Source organism: Protopterus annectens, chromosome 1.part2 (assembly GCF_019279795.1).
Source record: "Protopterus annectens isolate FY-2018-M chromosome 1.part2, PAN1.0, whole genome shotgun sequence".
Classification (NCBI taxonomy): Eukaryota; Metazoa; Chordata; order Ceratodontiformes; family Protopteridae; genus Protopterus; species Protopterus annectens.
The window spans coordinates 1,062,997,708-1,063,023,966 of record NC_056727.1 but is presented as its reverse complement, the minus strand read 5'-3'; positions in this window follow the sequence as shown (position 1 = coordinate 1,063,023,966).

Genomic DNA, 26,259 nt, shown 5'->3' with positions numbered 1-26,259 from the left:
TGTCTGGGATGTGCACATGTCACACATGCATGTTCTGTGACATGTGGAAGTGCACCTGGGGTGTCTGGGGCATATTGTGTGGACAGATTGTTATCATCTGATGTGGCATTCCTGACCTCATGGTGAGAACTGACTCTGGAACTGAGGTTGATCCTGCACCTACATTGACAGCATGATACAGGTATTCTCTGGTGTTAGTGGCATCTGTCCAGACAAGGCATGTGTATAAGGCATGGTATTTAATTTGTGAGTTACATTTCCTGACTCTACAGTTGTTGCAGGTGTCCAGTGGGGAACATAGTAAAGGACCACTGTAAGCAATTATTTGCCTATTGTAGGGATGGAACAGGGTGCCATGTCCTCTGTACTCCACTGCAATCACACCGTGGTTACTATCTGTGGGTGATATACAGGGAACTACCAACATAGTGGTTGTTGCCTAGCCAAGTGTGTTTGTGTATGAGACATGGGTGGATAGTATTTTCTGGGTAATACAAAGGTTGCTTATATTGTTCCCCAATCCATAATGTCACATGTAGGGGCATAGATTGTCTACATCAGCCTCTCTGCTGTTTGACATCTGTTGTCCTTGTAAGATGGACATTCTGACATATAATAGGTCCTCAATATAAGTTGTTGTGTCTTTCGGCTTTTCCAGGTTAGGGGTCACCACAGTGGAACACCAGCCTGCTAATGATTGGCAGTAGATTTTTACGTGCCGAGTTGCCGACCCTGATGCACAACCTTCAATGAGGGTTCGCCCATTCACATATGTCTCCATACAGAAGATGCTCTAGCTGAGAATCAAACAGGACAACATCTTACTGTGAGGTGACAATGCTACCACAGCACCATCACCGCAGTGTGTAGATTCTCAGTATAAGTAATTTGCAAAATCCACCCCACAATGATTCCTGTGTTTTACACAATCACATCTACCTCCACACAGGATACTGATGACAAACACATGAAAACACACACACTGAGATTCAACCCCCTACCTAGCTATGTATTACTACTACAGTATACTGCATTTAGCACACATGCCATAGAGCTTATAAGGCTAGTTTTTCCCCAGAGGTGTATTTCAAGGTGAACAACATCAGCAGGCTTACCAAAGTAGAACAATGGGAAGTGTATTGACTGTGATTGGCCTCAAAAGCATTGATCCCTACAAAGACACACACACACACACACACACACAAACACAAAGTTTCACAGTTGCTATGGCTGGGATTAGAACTCCTACCTAACTAGTACATCACACTATAGCATTATGCAATTATAGCACAAACCATAGATCTTAGAGAGCTACTATTTCCCCAAAGGTGTATTTCAAGGTGAATGACATCAGCAGGCTTGCCAAAGTAGGGCAATGGAAAGTGTAGTGACTGTAAATGGCCTCAAAGGCACTGATCCCTTCACAGACAAGCAAACACACAAATACAATTTTACAGTTGCCAGTACATCACACTACAGCATTACGTAGTTATAGCATGCACCAGGGAACTTATAGGGTTAGCCCTTCTGCAAAGGCGTATTTCAAGGTGAATGACATCAGCAGGCTTGCTGAAGTAGGGCAATGGAAAGCGTAGTTACTGTGAATGGCCTCAAAAGCATTGATCCCTACATACAAACACACACACACACACACACACACACACACACACACACACACACACACACACACACACACACACACACACACACACACACACACACACACACAGAGTCTCACAAGTTGCCATGTTTGGTATTAGAACTCCTACCTAACTAGCACATCACACTAGAGCATTATGCAGTTAGAGCACGTGCCATGGAGCTTAGAGGGCTAGCCCTTCTGTAAAGGTGCATTTCAAAGTGAATAATATCAGCAGGCTTGCCAGAGTAGGGCAATGGAAAGTGTAGTGACTGTTAAAGGCCTCTAAAGCATTGATCCCTACACAGAGAAAATAACACACACACACACACACACACACACACACACACACACACACACACACACACACACACACACACACACACACACACACACACAGAGAGTTTCACAGTTGCCATGTCTGGAATTAGAACTCCTACCTGACTAGTACATCACACTATAACATAATGCAGTTATAGCACATGCCTCAGTGCTTATAGGGTTACTCGTTCCCCAAAGGTGTATTTCAAGGTGAAAGATATCAGCAGTCTTGCCAAAGTAGGGCAATGGAAAGTGTAGTGACTGTGAATGTCCTCAAAAGCATTGATCCCTACCCAGACAAACACACACAGTTGTCATGTCTGGGATTAGAACTCCTACCTAACTAGTATATCACATTATACAATCACACAGTTATAGCACCCGCCATAGAGCTTATAGGGCTAGCCCTTGTGCAAAGATGTATTTCAAGATGAAAGACATCAGCAGGCTTGCCAAAGTAGGGCAATGGAAAGTGTAGTGATTATGAATGGTCTCAAAAGCATTAATCCCTACACCTACACACACACACACATGCACACACACACACACACACACACACACACACACACACACACACACACACACACACACACACACACACACATGCACACACACACGCACACATGCACACACACACACACACACACACACACACACACACACACACACACACACACACACAGAGTCTCACAGTTGCCTTGTATGGGGTTAGAACTCCTATCTAACTAAAACATCACACTGTAGCATTACACAGTTATAGCACACACCATTGGGCTTATAGGGCTAGCCCTTCTGAAAATGTGTATTTCAAGGTGAATGACATCAGCAGACTTGCCAAAGTAGGGCAATGGAAAGTGTAGTGACTGTGAATGGCCTCAAAAGCATTGGTCCCTACACACATGCACACACAGAGTCTCACAGTTGCAGTGTCTGGGATTAGAACTCCTACCTAACTAGTACATCACACTATAGCATAATGCACTTATAGCACACACCACAGAGCTTGTAGGGATACTCCTTCCCCAAAGGTGTATTTCAAGGTGAATGGCATCAGCAGGCTTGTCAAAGTAGGGCAATGGAGAGTGCAGTGTGTGTTAATGGGCCATAAACCATTCATCTGGAAGCACACACACAACACTCAGTCACGCACAGGTTTACATTTAACAGGAAAGTGTATACAACTGCTAGATGAATATGGACTTGAACAGTCATGTTACGTAGTTATCACAAGCACCACAGACACAATAGTGCTGAGGGATACTAGAAGCAATTATCTACAGCGATAGACATTTGCACATCATGTAGTATTGGCCAATTGGATGTGTGCTAGGTGGGACAGGCCTCATGATGGGAAGCTCTTTTTCACTATCTGTCACTCTCTTCCACACATCTATGTATGTGTATGTTTGGCCTATTATAGTGTGTTGTCCTTGGATAAGTGTGTATTCCTATCTGATGTGTGTGCAAACCATGACTGGTGTGCAATGTGGAGTGTGTGCGCAAACATCTGCGACTGACAGATATGTATAGTCCATTGTTGTTGCCAGACAAGGGCTTCATGTCTGTAAGTGTAAGAGCATGCCCAGTATAACCTTTCAGTATTGTGTTGCCTGACATGGGCTTCATTTCTCTAAGTGTGGGAGCATGCCTAATATGACCTTCTATATTGGATGTGTGAATCCATTCCAGGTAGGTTGTACTCCAGTGCAGGAATTTGTGTTCTACACCTACTGCTAGCAACCTGTTTCTGAAGAATATTTGTAGATCGTTAAAAATATAGGGTCACAACGGGCAAAGGATAGTGGGATGCTGTAACTAATTGTGTTTGTGCTGCTTCTGCTACATGGCTTTGGTGTTAGCAGAGATATTCAGACATATGTACTGTTTTACACTGTGATGTTTTATGTCAACTGCTGACAGGTATACATATTTGCTTGCAGTAATTTCCTGGGGAACACAAGATGAATGAAGCTGTGTCCAGTATTGTGGTATGAAGCCTACATATTCTTGCACAATCTTGCCATTCTGGAGGGGGAGCTGCAGAAACTTGCTTATGGGCCTGTGTAAATGGTTCAGCACCTTGGCACTGTGGTGGCTGAGGATCCCATGTGTATACATCCATTGACATGGCAGTATGGCTGTATCCTGCTGTTGCCATACCTCAAAGCTGTACAGATTCACACAGGTTACCCATAGACAGGCCTCATATTTCCGGTCATTATCCCTTCACATTGTGGTTTCCGAACAGGTTTGTGGACACCCATTCCTGTGTTTGCAGGCAGGGATAGTATGTGCACACATCTGAGTTTCAGGCTTCACACACTCCATGGCATCCATGCTTTTACCCCCCCCCCCCGTTATTCTATCCTCTTCTGAACATTATGCAAATGTTATCTGATAAGTATCCCTATAGTTATCACTTCATCCCAGAAGTATTTAGCGGTTGGTCCACAGTTCATGCAGTAGGACATGTTGGACATGCTACTGGGATTTGTCGACATGGCCTTGCATTTGTGTTCTGTGGACTGTGTTATGTTGTTATTTGTGAGTCCATGAGATAACATACATTGGCAGTACAGGTGAGACACAGGCCTTTGACAGAGGACTATAGGGCATTTGGTAGTGATGCAGGCCATCTGTAGCAGACCAGTGCATTGTGTCACTCCTACAGTCCCAGGCTGCAAGCCACTATATTCCCCTGGGGTGACAGGGTAGGAGTGCAAGGTGTTAATGTCAATAGTTTCTGTCCTTATTGATCCATTGGTGTGGATGCTGGCAGGGTGCTGCTTAAAGTTAGGGACACACATGCATGGGACACCTCTTCAGCATCTTGCATTCTGTGGCAATTCCCATACAGAGGTGGGGGTCATATTGTACTCATCCCCAACAGCAGGGATAAGACCTGTGAGGTACCTGTGTCTGATGGGGGAGTAATCTGGGTGCATATATGCTATGGAAACTACTTGCAGCTGACTCACAGATATACGTGGGGCATTCCACTTATGCTGGATTGTGCAGGGACATCAGCAGTTTCTCAGTACTTCATACCTGTGCCTTTTGTGGTCTGCCAGTCTTTGGCCAAACTACATCAGTATTCCATACTACATAGCCAACTAATGTGCTGCTAACCTGTATGTACAATTCCAAAGGTGTGTCCATTTCAGAGTAACATTTTACACACTCTATGCCTAGGGTACTTCCACCTGTGTACTGTTTGTATGTCTGGGCCCACATTCATGACATGTCCATCTTTCAGATGGTGACAGATATTACAATCGAACAATTAGTGTGGATTACTGCTGGAGTGTGTCTTGCTGGGATGCATTATGCTTGGCACTGCAGTTGTGAGAACTTGGCCCTGTCATCAACAGTATTGGCCATTGGCCACCAGGACACAACTCTCCATGCCTATATGCTGACCACTTTCACACAATATACAACACACAACAACCTAACACACAGACCCCTGCATATTGTACACGTGCTCCAATCTATCCTGATACTTTGGCCAGCTCAGGTAATCTGTGCTTCACTGTTATTTTACCTACACGTACATGTTACTACATTTCTACATAGGATTGTGGGGGGAGGGGCACACCTGACAACTGTAAACATTTGCTATGACTCTACTGGTATTTCAAGTACTCTATTTCATTCTATATTTTGATCTATCATGCAGACTAGAGACATATCAGTGTACTACAGTTCTTAGGTTTTATTGACCTACATTTCAGTTTCAGACTTCTTACCCTTCAGAACTAACATCCCACTGCCTGACCTGTTGTATTCTGTCTGTGTAGGTCTGGAGGGGGGCTGTTCTCCATAGCCATCAAGCAGAGGCCTTGTCACAGCCCTTCTTTGTGTTTGTCTACACCTGTCCTGCAGGCTAAGACTGTTGTTGGGTATGTGAACCTCACTGACATGCATGTGTGTGTCATATGGACACACAATTGGCCCTCCACATGTCCTGCAGTGGGTTTTGTCACCTTGTCTAGTACTGCCTACTATGCTGACACCAGTGTTTGTTAAGGATTTCATGCTGCCAATATAGGTGTCTACTATCTGCTGCTAACCCATTCAGCCACCCAATTCCCTAACATGCTCACATCCATAACATAAATACAGGTAGCAAAACATACTACTACATTCAGCAATTGATAGTGAGCGTGACTTACCTTGTGGCTGTGCCAGTATTGAGGATGGTGTTGGAGGTCTGACTATGTCAGATGCACATAGTACACTCCCTATACATGGTTAAGCACAGGTAGTGACATGTTTGGCAACCTTTTTACTGTATGTGCGAGTCAGAGTGAGGTGTCATTCCCTGGGTTCCTACCATGTCAATGTATGTGCTATGCGTTGCCTCTTTGCCAAGGCCTGTATGGGCACGCCTCCTTCTGCATACTGGGGCAGGTTCAGGTTGTTCCTCCTCTGAGTCACTCTGTACCTGTGCTGGCCTTGGCAATGGAGGGGGGTTGTGTGGCCTTGCCCCATGCTGTTCCTGCTGCAGCTGTTTCTGCAGGATTATATTGTGTAGCATGGCACATACAATGACAATTTGGGTACATGTAGCTGGTGAGTACTTCAAGGCTCCACTGGATATGTCCAGGCACTGGAACCGTGACTTGAGCATCCCAACCACATGCTCTATTATGTTTCTGGTCTGTGCATGTGCCTCATTATTGAGTTCTTGTTCAGGTGTGTGCATTTCTGATGGGTGTCATCAGCCAAGGCTCCAGTGAGTAACCAGCATCCCCCACTAGGTGGCCATATGGGATGTCCCCATTGGCAAATCTCTGGTACAGCTGCGTCATATGCCAGATGTGGGAGTCATGATAGCTTCCAGGGCTAAAAGCATACATATTCATTATAATGCCCTGGGCATTGCACATGACCTGGCAGTTGATGGAGGGGAAGCCCTTGCTGTTTATGTAGACTCTACCCCGCTCACCGGGTGGTGCTTTGATGTGGATGTGCGTGCAGTCTATAGCACCCACTTCCTCAAGGTATTCTGCTATTTGGTGGAAGAGACACATATTTCTGGTCAATGCCTCACGGGTGTTGAGGAAATATATGTTCTCACCGGCATGTGCTGACATGGCATCCAGGAACTGGTAGATTACCCTTGATGCTGATGGCTGTGAGAGCCCCATGACATCCCCAGTTGGCCTTTGGAAGGTCCCTGTGGCTAGTATTCTTAAGCCTACACATACCTTGGTATCCACTGGGATGGGTTCTCCTCTGTTGGTTCTGTCTGTGAGGTGTGGCTGGCACAACTCAACAATTTGCTGTAAGAGGTCTCTGTCCACCCTATAGAGCTCCACTATGTCCAGCTCATGTAGCCCCTGGTAGGTTACCCTGGGTTTGTACACTCTCCTAACTGTGTGTTGGTTGTCAGCATTCTCATCCTCACCACCCTTAGCCTCTTCCACATGTTGATTTATGAGAGCAAAAGCAGCCCCTATAATTTTGTTGCTTTTGTTATGTAAAATTTCCCCATTTGTGTACACCAGTGGTGTAGAGTTTGCGGGAAAAGCCAAAAGGAAAGTGTTTGCATAGTTTATGGTAGTGTGCTGTGCTGGTCTGCTGTCTGTGTAATTGGCTGATTCTGATACATTTCACCTGTCAGCTATGCCAGTTCTCCTTGATTACCTTCCTACTGCTGTTTTCCCATCCCATTGCCTTCCTGTTTAAGGCTCGAGGTGCACCGCACAAACCAAGTGCTCAGATGTGAACGGAGCTGCTATTTCCTGGTTTCATTTTTTTTTTTTGTTTAAAACCCAGTGCACGGCGCTCACACCCATTTAGGCAGTGTTAGACACACCCCCTTACTTAGCTCTGCTAAGCTAAGGGCAATCCCAAACCACAGAGCTCCAATAAGCTTACAGCATGCCTGACACACCCCTCTCTGATGTCAGCTCTTAGGCTTGCACCATGGTTTTCCTTCACCTACATGGTTGGATGCTGGCTAGCAATGAGGGGAAATCTGTGATTCAGTATCATTTCCCTCATTTACATAGAATTGACTGCTAATGCCTAAGTTACAAGTCTGACACTGAGCCTTCCCCCTTAGCAATCACTATTCAGTGGTCTTGTTGTCTTCTGCCTGGCATTGACTATAATGGCGAAATTGTGATTTTGCCTAAAAAGCTTTTTTCAAGGTTTGTCCGCTGCTGCCCTATGCTTAAACGGCCAAAATCGGCCCCCAAAAAATAAAAGTTAATTTGTTATTTTGAAACTATTTTCCATGCCAATGGCCATATATTTGGCCATTGGCATGCCTTCTACATTATATATACCCTTTATTTGGAGCTGTCATGGCTCTATTTTGTAGTTTGCAGAAATGTACTCGGTTACTAGCCAAATACATTTTTGCAGGTTACACTACTCCTGCATGGATGGCTGCCAGCTTCCTGGATCACTAATTCACCTCATTTGCATGTTTTTTACCTGCAAATGGGGTAATTAGCATACAGGAGCTGTGTCTGCAGGAATAGTGCACGAGCACTCGTGTATGTCCCAGGAGCTTGTTCCTGGTTCTCTCGGCAGCCATATTGCATCCAGCAGCTCTTGCACTATTCCTGCATGCCATGCAGAGCTTGCTGTATCCCAGGGACTATCTTCTGCAGCACTGTGCTACCACTGGCATGAAGAAATTTAATATGAAATAGCAAAAGAGATATGTTAAAATATATTTCAATCATAATGAAACATAAGCCCTATATTATACTGTATGCAGTAGGGGCCAGTCCTCTCCTAATGCTTTAAAACATGTCTCAGTCAAAAACAGGATAGTTGTGTACTATAGCTTCATCTGGAAGTCTTGGCTGAAGTGGTATATGGGTCTTGTTCATTGCAGAAACTGTATTTGCTACATAGAATGATATTTAATTTTCTTTAATTCAGTAATTTTAAACAAGAGGCAGCAAACAAATATTAAATAAATAAATTAATAAAATGAAATAAACAAACAAACAAATATATTTTTCCATGAGGCAGCCACTTGTAGATCTGAGATTGTTATTCTCCCAAAAGAATAACTTGGCACAAGAGCATAGGGCTTCTCTTCCTTAGGTACAAATAAAAAAATAAAAACTCAATTAAATGATGAAATCAGTTTTCTTTTTCTTAAAAGAATTGACACAGGTGATGTGAGAACCCACAGCTGACTCAAAAGGGTTGGCAGCTTGATTCATAGGGAATTTGAAACTACTTGCTGTATCCTTAAAAACTGCTGGTTCTGGGGGATTAAGAAATACTTGATGGGTTTTCTCATTACTTTTTTGAATCTATCCATTTAAAACTATATATCCTGGTTGCAGGTCAAATGGGTAGCAGCCTGAAAGTATGAGAGCAGACTTCTTTATCTCCACCAACAAGCTTCAGGTCCTTCTGCAGGAATCTCAGGCAAGATGAAAGATATAATGCCTACAATGCATTATGAATGTACCCTAGGTTCTCCTCATAGAGGGCTAGGTATGGTAAACCTGCTGTAAATGATACCCACAGGAATCCTCCCAAGGTATGCAAAAACTTTTTTATTACTTGTTTTTTTATCTATAGCAAATGTGGTGCTGATTGTGTTTACCCCATGCTTTAGAAATATAGGCTTCTCTGTATTTTTCTGTACCTAGTACAGAGTGCCGATCTAGTATAATGGAAAGCATAAATGCTCCCGTATCAAACAAAGAACTTTCTTAAACTAGTGCAGAGTATACCTCATATTCATTGTTTGACATTAGCATACTGTGTGAGCACAGAAAATTCTACATTCAGTAGAGAAAAGAGATTTAATAGAAAGCATATTCAGCTGCAGAGGGAAGTACTCATTTGGTAGACTTCCATGGCATAGCTGGGCTGACATCTTTGTATTTCTAAGCCCACAGAAACTGTATAAATATTAGTCTCTGACCAGGATACATATGCAGCTCATGAGTCATTTAAGATGCTCCAATGTGAATTCACTTCCACGGTAGTTGTAGGTATTTTCCCTGAAACTGGTGGTAAAAGCAATATTTTGATATTGGTAAACCAACTGCATGTAAATATGTTTGAAAATAAATGATCAGGGACAATAGAAGTTTATGAGACAAGTGATCCAACAAATTAAACCAATAGGTATCATTAGGGTTGTCATGATAGCCAAAACAGGAACATCCCTATTGAAATATATTTCTGGTTGTGTATTTACAAAACCTGTATGGAGTGGTAGAGGAACATGTTATAGAAGGAAGAAATTGAGCCCTGCAAATTAAAAAGGACCCTAACTTCATTATAAGTAGCAAATTAGAACATCAAATAAGAATACCACAGCTTATGGAGCTGGCAAGTTTTTTATCAATGATAAAATCTTACATGGGCCAGAGATCAACAACCTGCAGACACACCCAGTATATGACTTTCTTTCAGGGATTCCAAATCACTTCTGAAACCAATAGCTTTATCTGCGGGTCATCATCCATTTCAAAGCCGTCTGCATGATTTTCATTTAGTTCTGTTATGTTGCTGACTGTATGGTGGCACAAGCCTTGCTAATAAGTGTCATGCATATGAATATCTGTCCTAAAAACTTACTATAGCTAGATTTTTATGTGTGAACCTCATTGTAACAAGATAATTTTTTTTCTCAATTTCAAGTATAAATGCTCATTATTTGTTGTTATGTTCTGTATTGTTTCTTCACGTCAACTGATTATTGATATGTGTGTCTCAGCAATACAATACAATAAACTCAGTTATGCTTACTATGGGAAATAACAGAGGTAGAAAACAAAGGTAACACCAAAACCAAATGCTTCACTTAGTTACATAGATGAAATAAAAATTGTCTTCCAAAAATTATCTTTTCATAACAACAAATCATGTATCAGACCAGAGTTACAAAAAGACAAGACCAAACCTATTTTGAAGAGATAAGAATATGCTTGTTTTACTTGTTTAAACCAGAGATGGTTGAGCTTTTATGCCTACCAGTGAGATAAAAAAGGAAAAGGAACAGAATCATCATAAAACAGGCAGCTGAAAACAAAACAACCTTTTAATCATTGAGCACATGAAGTAGAATCAAACATTCCTATATATCATGTCTTCCTAATTTACAGATGCAAGAGGAACACCCTCAGAGTATGCTAAATACTGAACATCTACAACAAAAGAAAGACAGAAGCAGCACAGAACAAAACAGTCAAAAATGATCCACAATGCACAGGGTAAGAATAAATATGAGTCAAGGGGATAGATAACCAGTAAACATAATGAGACATTTACCCACAGCAACTGAAAAGCAAAGACCAGTAATACTGATGTCAGCTGTGGGATGAAGACAAAAATCCCTTCAGCCAAGGAGATGTTTGCAAATTAGTTGAAATGAAGTAACAGATCATTTGAACAAGTAACTAAAAATGTTTCATGATTCAAAACAAAATAGTCATTACAATTACAGAAGGATCAGATTGGTATACAAGACTAGAAAGATAAAGGGGGGAATTCAGTAACGCCTATGCATTTTTTTTGGTGTACACATAATGCCACAATGTGTACATGAACAACAATAATTTTAGATTCAGGAATAGTTGCTTAGTGGTGCGCAAGCACATGCAAACAGGGAAACTTCCGTGGAAAGCAAATTACCAAATAAGCCGGTGAATATTATACAAATGAGACAGGTAGATCGATCCAATAAGCAGAAAGGTATCTGTATAGACTCTGTCCCCCAGATTGTGTATGTCTTGCATGGCGAGCAGGATCAGTGCAGGAGCTCTAGCAGGCAATATGTCTGCTGTGTGATCCAGGAACAGCCTGCAGGGGCGTGCACGAGCGCTCCTGCATTAGACATGCACAGACTAAGCCCCTGTATGCAAATCACCCCATTTGCAGGAGAAATCCATGCAAATGAGGTTAATTTGTGATCCAGGAAGTTGGAAACCCGCCGTGCAGAACTAGTGCAATCTGCAGAAAAGTACTCAGTTAATAACCGAGTACATTTCTGCAAAATTCAAAATTGAGCTGTGACAGTTCCAAATAAAGGTGCATATCAGTCAGGAAGCATGCCAATGGCCAAGTATAAGGCCATTGCCATTGCAAACAACATAAAAAATTAAAAAAATCATAATTTTTTTTTTAGCCAATCTGGCCTATTTAAGCGTAGGGCAGCGGTACGCAAACAGGATTGGGGGGGGGGGATAACAAAATAAAACTAAAATAAGCATTCTAACTAAATCACTGTTCTGCCATGCAAGTCAATGGCAGGCAAAAGACAACATGGCCAGTAAGTAGTGGTTGCTAAGGGGGGAGGCTCAGTGTGAGACATGTAACTATGCATTAGCAGGCAATCCTATACAAATGAGGGGAATGATTGTGAATCCCAGTTTTCCCCAGCATGCTAGTCAGGTCCCAACAGTGTAAGAGTAGGAATAGCTTGGAGCAAGCCTAGGATTTACTGACATCAAGGGGGTGTGTGTCAGGCATACAGTAAGTGGATTGGAGCCCTGTGGCTTGGTTTTGCTCCTAGCTTAGCACAGCTAAGCTGGGGGAGGGGGTTGTCTGAATCTGCCTATCATTCTTTACATTGCCTAAGCAGGTGTGTGCACTGTGCACCGGGTTTTAAAAGAAGAAAAAAAAAGTTAAACCGGGAAATAGCAGCACTGTGCACATTTGAGCACTCTGTTTGTGCAGCGCGCCCCCGGGCTTAAACAGGAAGGCAATGGGAAGGGAAAACAGCAGTAGGAAGGTAATCAAGGAGAACTAGTATAGCTGGCAGGTGAAATGTATCAGAATCAGCCAATTACACAGACAGCAGACCAGCCCAGCCCAGAACACTACTATAAACTAAGCAAACACCTTCCCCTCTGGTTTTTCCCATACTCTACACCACCAGTGTATACAAGTGGGGAACTTTTAACAAACAGACCTACAAAATGAGAAGGGCTGCTGCAGGCAACATAGAACAACATGTGCAAGAGGCTGAGGGTGGTGAGGATGTGAATGCTGTCGATCAACCCACAGTGAGGAGACGGACAAGAGTGTACAGACCCAGGGTAACCTACCAGGGGCTACATGAGCTGGAATAGTGGAGAGCTATAGGGTGGACAGGGACCTCCTACAGCAAATTATTGAGCTGTGCTGGCCACGCCTGACACATCAAACTGACCGAGGGGAACCCATCCCAGTGGATACCAAGGTATTTGTAGGCCTAGGAATACTAGCCACAGATACCTCCCAAAGCTCAACTGGGGATATCATGGGGATCTCACAGGCATCAGCATCCAGAGTATTCCACCAGTTCCTGGATGCCATGTCAACAGATGCCGGTGAGCATGTATATTTCCTCAACACCCGTGAGGTGTTGGCCAGGAATATGCGTCTCTTCCACCAAATAGCAGAATACCCTGAAGTAGTGGGTGCTATAGACTGCATGCACATAAGCATCAAAGCACTACCCAGTGATCAGGGTAGGGCCTACATCAACCGCAGGGGCATCCCCTCCATCAACTTCCAGGTCGTCTGCGATGGCCAGGGCATTATAATGAATGTGTGTGCTGGCTGCCCTGGAAGCTATCATGATTACCACATTTGGCATCTGATGCAGCTGTACCAGAGATTTGCTAATGGGGACATCCCCTGCGGTCACCTAGTGTTGGATGCTGGTTACACACTAGAGCCGTGGCTGATGACACCCATCAGAGATGCACATACACCTGAACAAGAATGCCATAATGAGGCATACTCACAGACCAGACTTATAATAGAGCATGTGTTTGGAATGCCCAAGTCATGGTTCTGGTGTCTGGACACATCTGGTGGAGCCTTGCAGTACTCACCAGCTACATGTACCCATATTGCTATGATATGTGCCATGCTACACAATTTGATCTTGCAGAAACAGCTGCAACAGGAACAGCATGGAGCAGAGCCACACAGCATCTCACCAATGCCAAGGCCTGCACAGGCACAGAGTGACTCAGAGGAGGAATAACCTGAGCCTGCCCCAGTAGGCAGATGGAGGAGTGCCCAGTATGCTGAGGCTGTGGCAAAGAGACAATGCATAGCACTTACACTGACACAGTAGGGACCCAGGGAATGACACCTCTCTCTGACTCGCACACACAGTAAAAGGGATGCCAAAATATGACACAACCTGTGCTCAACCATGTATAGGGAGTGTACTATGTGCATCCAACATAGGCAGACCTCCAGCACCATCCTCAATCCTGGCACACCGACAAGGTAAGTCAATCAACCTACCAATTGCCAACTGGAGTAGAATGTGTCGTTACCTGTATCTATGGTATGGATGTAAGCATGCAAGGGAATTTGGTGGCTGAATGTTATGGCAGCAGATAGTATCACCCATAGTGGCACCATGACATCTGTAAACATACTGGAGTCTCCATAGTAGCCAGTACTACACAGGGTGATAAAACCCACTGCAGGAAATGTGCTGGTTGACATGTGTGGCCATATGACTCACACATGTCAGTCAGGGAGGTTCACATACCCAACAACAGTCTCAGCCACCAAGACAGGTTTAGACAAATCCAAATAGAGCCTGTGCTATGGCCTCTGAATGATGCTTATGGGTAACCCCCCCCCCCAGGCCTACACAGACAGACTACAGCAGGTCAGGGAGTGGGATGTTAATTCTGAAGGGTAGGAAGTCAGACACTAATATGTAGGGCAACCAAAGCTAAGACCTGTAGTACACTGATATGCCTCTAGTCAGTATGACAGGTTAGAATACAGAATTATATGGAATACCTGACATACCGATACAGTCATAGAAAATGTGTGCATGTGCCAGGTCTGCCCCCTCCCCATCCTATGTAGATATGTAGAAACAGTAAGGTGTGCTCCTCCAATCCTGTGTAGAAATATAGAAATGGTCAGGTGTGCCCCCCTAATCCTATGTAGAAATGTAGTAACAGTCAGGTGTGCCCCCATGCTTATGTAGACATGTGGAAACAGACAGGTCTGCCCATTCCCGTAATCCAGTATAGAAATGTAGTGACACTCAGGTCTGCACCCCCCAATCCTGTGTAGATATTTAGTAACATGTATGAGTAGGTATAATACGAGCGGAGCACAGATGGCCAGAGGTGGTCAAGGTAGCAGGATAGGTTGTAGCATTTGCACAATATGCAGGCCTGAGTGTGTTAGGATGGTGTGTGCTTCATAATGTCTGAGAGTGGTCAGTATGTATGCATGTTGAGGTAAGACCTGGTGGCCATTGCCTACTACTGCTGAGAACAGGGGCAAGCCCTCACGACTGCAGTGCCAAAGACAATCCCCATCAGTATAGCACATGCAAGCAGTAAGCCATTGTAAATGTATGGTGGTAATATGTGTCAACATCTGAAAGACTGACATGACATGGCTGTTGAGCTAGATATACAAGCAGTACACAGGGGAATGTACCCCAGACATACAGTATATATTGTGTCACTGTGAAATGGTGACACCCTTGGAGATGTGCATATAGGTATGCATCACAGTAACAGGACCTGTAGTAAGAGATACCAGTGATGTCTGCCTGAACACCTGCAGATCACAAAGGAGGCAGGACTGATGTATTGAGGATCAGCTGATGTACCCACACATGCCATCATAACTGTAATGCCTGATGCATATCTGTTTGTCAGATGCAAGTAGAGTCCATAGCACACATGCACCCAGCCATGCAAACCCCACTCACAGGCACCTCTCCGGCAATATCCCTGCTGTGGGGAATGGGTACAGTATGACCCTGCCTGTATATGGCAATAGTGGAAGACTGCAGCATGCAGTGCAGGTGTCCCATGCGGGTGCATCCCTAGCTGTAGGCAGCACCCTGCCAGCATCCACACCACCTGAGCAAGACTGATAGAAGATATTGGCATGAACAAGTATCACATCTACCCTGTCACCCCAGGGGAATATACTGTATGGTGGTCTGGGACTGTAGAACTGACAGAATGCAATGACCTACCACATCTGGCCAGCATCAACACCTAATGCTCCACAGGCACCTGCCAAAGGCCCATGTCACACACATACTGCCAATGCATAGTATGTCATGCACACCCAAATAACAACATAACACACTCCATTTAAGCCATATGCAAGGCCAGGGTCTATATTAGATAACCGAATGTTATCTTTGGCAAATGCTCACATGAGCGAAAATGCCAGTAATTGAACTTGGTATTGTGGGGGGCTGTGCCCCCCCACACACCCCTACTAACTATATATTCCAACTCCGAGATCGCACTACAGTGAGGAAAGGACAAATATCCCACTCCTCACTGTACCACAACCCTGCAAACACCCTTTCCATTCCCAGCATTTTGACTCATGTGAACGTTCGCTAAAGATAACATTCGTTTATCTATTATAGGCCCCAAGTCCATGTGTACAAACCATGTCCACCATGTCCCACTGCATGAACTGTGGACCAACACTAACACACACCTGTGATGTGGTGGTACCTTTGTGGAAAGTATCACAGAATGTATGCATAATATACGGAAGAGGTTAGAATAACAGAGGGGGGTATGGGAGCATGGGCACATGGAATGTGCAAGGTCCAACACCAAGCTGTGTGCACACTATCCCTGGCTGCAAACACATAAATAGGTGGCTACACACCTGCCCATACACCACAATAGAGTAAATGTCCTGAGCCATGGCCCCTGCCTTTGGCTAACATGTGCCAATCTGTATAGCTGTGAGGCATTCCCACAGCAAGATAAGGCCATACTGCCATGTTGATGGGCGGACAAGTATGGGATCCTCTGCCAGCACTGTACCAAGGTGCTGAGCAGGATACACAAACCCAGCACCAAGTGTCTGCAGCACCCCCTCCAGAATGGCATAACTTACCATGAATACATAGGTGTCTGCCCACAATACCAGACACAGCTGCAGTCACCCTTGTCCCACAAGTCACCACTGTGAAAAAGAATGTCCACTTGACAGTACATAAGGACAGAAAACATCACTGTCTATAACAGTACACATGTCTGAATATATCTGATAACAGCAGTACTATGCAGCTGAAGCAGCACAGACACAATCACATACAGTACACACTATCACCTGCACATTTTGTCCCCATATTGCCATATGATTTATGGATTCCCTGCAGAAACAATATGCTACCTGTAGGTGTACAACAGAAATGTCTGCACTGCAGTACAAACTACCTGGAATCGATCCACAAATTCAGTAAAGAAGGGCATACTGGGCATGCTCACACACTTAGAGAAATGAGGGCAATGTCAGCCAACAACATACCAAAAGGTAATACTGGGCATGCTCACACACTTAAACAAATCAAGGTCATGTCTGGAAACAACAATGGACCAGACATATCTAGCATTTGCAGATGTTAGTGCAGACACTCCTCAGTATGCAGCACTTATGCTTTGCACACAAACTGGATAGGAATACAGGCATATATCCAAGGACAGCACACTATAATAAGCCAAAGGTAGACATACACAGATGTGTGAAATAGAGTGACTGTCACAAGGGGCCATCCATTATGAGGTCTGTCCCAACCAGCACACAGACAAATGGCTACAACCACATGAGGTTCGGATGTCACTCACTTTTGACCTTAGCCACTGGTATCTGTCAGCATGATGGACTATGTGGTGGAAGTGCTAGCTGTGTAACATGACTGTACAAGGAAGCAGTTATCTAGCAGCTGTATACATGTACCTGTGGATTATAACCCTGCATGTGCCCACATGTGGTGTGTCAACCTGTAGATGAATGGGCTATGGCCCATGCATACACACTGCCCTCCCCATAGCTGTACTATGACAAGCCTGCTGAGGTCATCCACTTTGAAATACACCCTTGTGAATGGTGTAGGTCAGTAATCTCTGTGGCACTTCCTACAACTGTGTACTGCTGTAGTGTGATAAACTAGATAGGTAGGAGTTCTAATCCCAGACATGGCGACTGTGTGTGTGTGTGTGTGTGTGTGTGTGTGTGTGTGTGTGTGTGTGTGTGTGTGTCTGTGTCTGTGTAGAGAGGAATGCTTTTTAGGCTAGTCACACTCACTACAATTCAAATGCCATACTTTGTCAAGGTTGCTGATGTCATACACTGTGAAATACACCTTTTGGAAAGCTATAGCCCAGTAATCTCTGTTGCACATCCTATACCTGCGTACTGCTGTAATGTGATAAACTAGTTAGGCAGGAGTTCTAATCCCAGACATAGCAACTGTGTGTGTGTGTGTGTGTGTGTGTGTGTGTGTGTGTGTGTGTGTGTGTGTGTGTGTGTGTGTGTGTGTGTGTGTGTGTGTGTGTGTGTGTATACGTCTCACTGTCTGTGGAGAGAGCAATGCATTTTAGGCTAGTCACACTCACTACAAATCACATGGACTACTTTGTCAAGGCTGCTGATGTCATTCATTGTGAAATAAACCTTTTGGAAATCTGTAACCCAGTAACCTCCATGGTGCGTCCTATACCTGTGTACTGCTGTAGCATAATAAACTAGTTAGATAGGAGTTCTAATCCTGACATGGCAAGTGTGTGTGTGTGTGTGTGTGTGTGTGTGTGTGTGTGTGTGTGTGTGTGTGTGTGTGTCTGTGGAGAGAACAATGCTTGTTAGGCTAGTCACAATCACTACAAATCAAATGTCCTACTTTGCCAAGGCTGCTGATGTCATACACTGTGAAATACAACTTTTGGAAAGCTGTAGCCCAGCAATCTCCATGGCACGTCATATACCTGCATACTGCTGCAGTGTAATAAATTAATTAGGTGGGAGTTCTAATCCCAGACATGGCAACTGTGTGTGTGTGTGTGTGTGTGTGTGTGTGTGTGTGTGTGTGTGTGTGTGTGTGTGTGTGTGTGTGTGTCACACCATCTGTGGAGAGAGCAATGCTTTTCAGGCAAGTTACACTCACTACAAATCAAATGCCCTACTTTGTCAAGGCTGCTGATGTCATATACTGTGATATACATCTTTTGGAAAGCTGTAGTCCAGTAATCTCCATGGTGTGTCCTATACTTGCATACTGCAGCAGTGTAATAAACTAGTTAGTTAGTAGTTCTAATCCCAGACATGACAACTGTGTGTGTGTGTGTGTGTGTGTGTGTGTGTGTGTGTGTGTGTGTGTGTGTGTGTGTGTGTGTGTGTGTGTGTATGTGTGTGTGTGTGTGTTGCACCATCTGTGGAGAGAGAAATGCTTTTTTGGCTTGTCACACTCTCTACAAATCAAATGCCCTACTTTGTCAAGGTTGCTGATGTCATACACTGTAAAATACACCTTTTGGAAAGCTGTAGCCCAGTAATCTCCATGGCGCATCCTATACCTGCGTACATCTGCAGTGTAATAAATAAGTTAGGTAGAAGTTCTAACCCCAGACATGGCAACTCTGTGTGTGTGTGTGTGTGTGTGTGTGTGTGTGTGTGTGTGTGTGTGTGTGTGTGTGTGTGTGTGTGTGTGTGTGTGTGTGTGTTACCATCTGTGGAGAGAGCAATGCATTTTAGGCTAGTCACACTCACTACAAATCAAGGCTGCTGATTTCATACACTGTGAAATACACCTTTTGGAAAGCTGTAGCCAAGTAATCTCCGTGGCGTGCCCTCTACCTTTGTACTGCTGTAGTGCAATAAACTAGTTAGGTAGGAGTTCTAATCCCAGACATGGCAACTGTGTGTGTTTTTCTCTGTCTGTGGAAAGAGCAATGCTTTTTAGGATAGTCACATTCACTACAAATAAAATGCCCTACTTTGTCAAGGCTGCTGATGTCATACACTGTTAAATACACTTTTTGGAAAACAGTATTCAGTGATCTCCATGGCACATCCTATACATGTGCACTGCTGCAGTGTAATAAACTAATTAGGTAGTATTTCTAAACTGTGTGTGTGTGTGTGTGTGTGTGTGTGTGTGTGTGTGTGTGTGTGTGTGTGTGTGTGTGTGTGTGTGTGTGTGTGTGTGTGTGTGTGTGTATAACAACTGGGGTCAATGTGGAGTGGGTTTTGCAAATTTCTTATATGGTGGCCCTAGTATATATCACACTGTCCACCATACAGGGATAACAGATGTGAAATAGCCTAGAGGCTGGGATGCAAATCCTTACCAATACATGCGACATCAAGGACAGGCAAACAAAGTTAGCATCCCTAGTATTACCCAGAAAACACTATCAACCCGTGTCTCATACACACACACCTGCCTAGGCAACAGCCGCTATGTTGGTAGTACCCTGTCCATTGCCCACTGATAGTAACTATGGTGTGATTGCAGTGGGCTACAGGGAGCATGGCACCCTGTCCATCTGTCAAATAGGCACATACATGCCGACAGTGCAGCTTCCCCATGTTCCCCACTGGACACCTGCAACACCTGTGTTGCCATCAAATATGACCCACAAAAGACATACCATGTCTGAAAACATGCCTTGTATGGACAGATGCCACTGACACCAGGGAATGCTGGTATCATGCTATTTATGTAGGTGTAGGCTAAACCTGCTGTCCATTACCAGTTTCCACTGCATGAGGCCAGGACTGGCACATCTGATGATAATCTGTGTACACAACATGGGCCAGACACCCCAAATACAGTTCCACATGTCACTCTACATGCATGTGGGAGGTGTGTACATCCCAGACACTGTCCATGTCATGGACTAAGGAACACATACATGGCAAGCAATGCACAGCATTGGCCACAAACAATAGTCACCCAGGTGACTGGATGGTGAATACAATACCAACCTGTGTGTAGAAATCCTGAAACTACACCCCTGAGCCACAATGCAGACCAGTGTCATGTTGGCTGATGCCAAGGTATACCCATCACCTGGCCTTGTATAGCTGTCTGGCACAGTTGACCACTACTCACCCATGAAGCAATGCACCCATGCATGTCAGTATTGGCACTGTGTGTGTGTGTGTGTGTGTGTGTGTGTGTGTGTGTGTGTGTGTGTGTGTGTGTGTGTGTGTGTGTGTGTGTGTGTGTGTGTATGTGTTTGTGTATGTGTGTGTGTGTGTATGTTGTATGATGCGTATGATCACATTCACACTAACTACAACCCACATTGGCATACTGAAGCATGCTGTCCAATGTCAGACACCTCCACATACCCTTTGCCCATATAAACTCTGTATGACCCCTGTGGTGCATGTGATACATGCACAGTAATGTGTTGTGGCAATCTCACTAGTAATGAGTTGTATTCCTGGCCCTGCCATGTGTGTCAATGTGTATGCGTCCCTGTGACAGTGTGGCTGTGTTGATACTGGCACCTGTTCAGGTGGACAAGCACGTGTACTACACCTACTGTATAGCTACCATTACCTTGTTGCAGATGCCACTCACCATCACATATATGTTTTGAGGGCTCCTCAACATGTAACCTATGTGGCACATCTGATAACTGCATAGAAATGTGATAGCACTACATAGTCATCAGGGGTTTGATACCCTGTGCCGGTAATTGTGTGACACAAACATGCTTAAGTTTTTCTCTCCCACCCCTCCCTGACTTTACATTGCCTCTGTCTACCTCTCTCACTCCCTCTCTGGTGGATGTGGAGACCTACACCTGCTTTGCTTAGGCTGCAGCATGCATATTGTAATTGATGCTCATGATCAGCTGATGGCCTCTACCCGAATTGCAGCCATCCTCTAGCTGATTGCATGTGGAAAAGCTGTGGTAACATTCCCATAGCCGATTGCATGGAAACACACTCCAGTATCTAGGTACATCATGTTGGTGTTGGGACTTTTCATTCACAGATAGTCCATATACTGTAATAGTACGCTAGATTGCCATATGTGGCTGTGACTGTGTTCACACTGGTTGTGGTTATGCACTTTCACACAGGTGTCTATTACACTGTGCTGTGACATGCCTGTAGAGACTGCTATATATGCAGGTACATGTGTATTCCCCCATAGGAAATGTAGGCCAGTGTTGAGCCAGTCTGCCTGTAGCTTGCACAGTGCTTTGTTACATGCCTAGCAGCTTAGTGTACTTACCCAGTGAGATGTCATGTCCAGATACTTGCCAGATGTACTGCTGCTGGGTCACTATAACAGACATGTATGTCAGACAAAGCAGTGGGATGCTGTACAGATAACAGTCATGTATGTCAGACAAAGCAGTGGGATGCTGTGCAGATGTATGTCAACTAGTGGGTAGTATGTGGCCATGGCACCTCTATACCAGCGGTTATTATGTGTCAGGACAGACAGGGGTGTGTGAATGCATAAACTATGAGGGCATATGTATACCAGTAGTTATGTGTTATACCCAGCTACATGGCTGTTAACATCCACATTGTCAGGCTTGGTCCACATCTCTTACACTAAGGGGTTCTGTGTATACCTCTGGACTGTCCAGAGTGTGTCAGACTGTCCACATATATGGTACACATGGCCATATATAAGTAGCACTATGTAGATGTGTATACAGACATATGTATGAGTATACATGTGTATTTAGATGTAGACATATATAGACCTATTATATGTATATAACCATATTCCTGTCATGTGTAAACCTCACGGTTTTGTATACCCTCCAAGATGTATCTCACCGTATGTCTCCGCTATGTGTACATTATGATAAAACAACATATGTGATGCAACAGTCATATTAATAACAATGCCTACACAATTTAGGAAGTAAAGGCAATTGTTCAATACTACTCAATATGTGTATTGACAGCTATATTGGTAAAACAACAGTTGTCTTCACAGTGGTCATGGTGTAGTGGGTAAGTGTTGTGACTGTAGTGTACAAGGTCCTGGGTTCAAGACCTGCAAGGGCTGTTCATTTTGTTGCTGGGCAGAACAAGGGCTGTCAGATGCAGAGTGGTAAAGGCAGTTTTGAGTAGCTTTAAGCAGATTTGCACAAAGCTAAGCAGTGCTGCACTATGGGTAAACGTACAGGCACTTACACAGTGTAAGCTTTGCTTACCAGTACACAAATCAGCTTAGCTGTTATATTGCACCAATGTTGAGACTTGCTAAGCATGGCTTAGCCCTGGTAACCAGGTCACACCACCCAGTTTGATAACATAGCAGGTCAATGACATCTGTAATAAGTGTATGTAATGCCATGTACAATACATGCGCATATGAGCTGTCATTACATTAGCAAGGGGTGTGAGTGTCATGTGTGGCACACAGATGTAAATGAGGCATGTACAGCACTGTTATCCATGTGAATGTGTTACATACAGGGGTAGTAGCCCAGGGTACATGCTGTCACACTGGCATGTAGTGTATCATGGCAGTACTACTGCTGACAGTGCTTACCCAGGCAAGACCAGAGTGCTAAATGTAGAACTGACAACAGGCACACCTGCAGGTATAGCTGGACTCTGAGGCCTCCCTGTTGTATCCCTGGTATGTGAGCTATGTCACAGTATATACCCCTTACTGGGTAATGGTCCGTCATGTGTAATGTAACTGCAGACTACCGTCTATACAGCACATGTTACTTGGGGCATCTGACATGTAGTTATGGCATACATATTGTTGTCAGACGTCTATCTGTCTAAACACTCATGATACTGCATAGCTACTTGCTAAGCTGATGAATTTCAGTCTGTGTACAGATGTGCAAATGGCAGGTATCCAGCTGGGATATGTACAGGCAACCTAAGCTTGATTGACACTGACATGTTTGCCCAGCTGTGTAAGAAGAGGCACATATAGGAGATGTCACCCTATACACACCACATGCCACAGGTACCTCTACTACACTACCACAGTGAACTGAACATGCTTGGGTACAGGTCACCATCACAGACAATAACCATGTGTTGTAATGCATGTTGCATACATGTCACCTTGATCACCTCAGTGGCCATGTGCAGGAGGCACTTGGAGGACTGGCTGATGCATGTCATTCACACCCTGAGGGTCACGACAGTAGTTTCTTTTGATAGATGCTTGCTGCCACTTGGCAGGTGGCAGGATAACACTGTACCACACAACCCCTACACAACCCATCTCCCCTTGGACAATAGCTAGGTACATAGCTATGACCACCTGCAGGGATGCACCCCTGTACTGACACATGTGTATGTGTGCATGACTGAGTATAGCAGTATCTGTGTGTTTGCACACCTGTACTTAGGAATTCCATGAGGGCATCCACAACCAACACAACACCCATTGCCATAGTCAGTTGTGGCTGCTGCTGTATGGGACATTACATGTACCCTGTTTAGCTCCCCCATACCAACTACATGAGCCTTGAAGTACCAGCACAACAGTGTTTACAAATGGGGTGATAGGCATGGGATACTCATTGTGTTCTGGCATGTGTGTGTAGGTGTGCATGCCCGTATATCTGTAGGGGACAGCATTCTGAGGTCACACACTCCTATTACAATACCCATTGCCACACAGTAGTACAGATGGTGTTGTTGCTGCCCATAGGTGAGGCATGACAATGCAACACCCTACTATGCGTGTGGCATGTGCATGAGATGCATATCCCTGTCGTACCACTGTTGGGGTATACTATGGGTTGTATCGCAGTTGTGGCCAGTGTGTGATGGTGGGTGTAACAGAGTGTCATCATGGATTTCAGGGAGGACAATATCCACTGGGGAATGTAGGTGCTGTGTACACTGTCATTATACCAAGGTACACCCGGTATATATCCCATGTACACGTTATGGTTACCACTGTCACCATCAACCATAGAGGTAACTGTTACCACAATCCAAACCAGTTATGCATGTGATATGTGCAGCCTATGTGTAACACATAGGACAAACGGTCAGATTAGTTAGCAGCGATAGGCCCTGGTATCTTGGATGTGTTGGCTGTTATGTGTCTGTAAATGTGTATATGACAGTATGTCACACTACATATTGTCCAACTACACTGATCACATCCCCCATTAGCATAGTGTACATATCTTAGGTTCATAGGTTCATAGGTTCATACTAGGCTATCTGCCCAAGGGCATTTATAAGCCTAGCCCATAGTTATTTGGCTTTCGCCACCCCTTTAGTTTGAATAAAACTATGCCTATTATTTTGCTGTGCCTCTGTCAAGCAGTGACACTTCTGTGGATGTTCTGCATGTAACATGTAACCTGGGACACACCTCACCCTAAATGCTGTGTGGTGTGTGCAATGAAAGCCACACATTTCAGTATCAATACATTGCTAGGTAGGGGTGTACTCCCAGTGTTAACATGTAACAGTGTGCTTGTATGTGGATGGGTCTACATCAGGTTGCAGTGTATACTCACCTCAGCGGCCCACACGTCCATGTGGCACAGGCATTAACCGGTTTAGTAACCTGTGACATGTGTTCAACTGTACCCCGGATATGTCACAGCCATGGTGTCAACAGAGTGACATACCCCATTATGGAATATGACTGCATACCATCCTCATGCTGACACATGTACACCAACAACACAAATGAATAACATTATAGAGACCACATCCAACTAGTGTTAATAACAGCTATAAGGCATCATTGCTGGACAGCTACACTACCTGCCATATATGCATTACACTCTACTCTCTACAACATGTTACACTGTAGTACTGTGGTACACTGTACTACAGTCACAGTGTGCATCAGAACCATATCAGCCTGTCCCTGTATTGATGGTATGGTGTACAGGGATGTGGCACAGGTATCATCATATGCACATGGCATCCTAGTGCTGATACGTGTACACCTACAGCACACATGGATAACATTAAAGAGACCACATCCAGCCAGTGTTCCTACAACATGTTACACTGCAGTACTATGGTACACTGTTGTACAGTCGCCATGTGCATCAGAACCATATCAGCCTGTCCCTGCATTTATGGTATGGATGACAGGGCTGGGGCACAAGTATCATCGTGAGCACAGGATGTGATGTTGGTTTGCCAGAGGCTGAGGTTGAGCCATACATTTGACACCATGTGTGTAGGTGAGGGGTGTATTGTGGAGAGCTGGGTGAGGTGATGTGGTGTGTGTAGGTATGGGGTTGCTCTAGGTGCATTTGCATAGTGTGTGGGTATGCATGCACACAGTTCTGTCAAGTGGCTGCCCTACACAGGTGTTTATGGAGAGCTGCAGACCATACCTGGCTGGGTGTGCAGTTCACTGCCTCCAGCCATGGACACGTGGACTGTGCCTGCCAGGAGTTCTGCGGGCACGTCCAGGTGCAGGTCTGGATGTGCTATTCTCACCTGTTGATGATAATTGTCTGCTGGTACCAGGTCCCTCCTGGGACTGGTCAGGACCATGTCCACGTGGCCTGCTGTGGTGTGGTGTAGACAGCACCCCCCCACACACTGCCAGGGCTGCT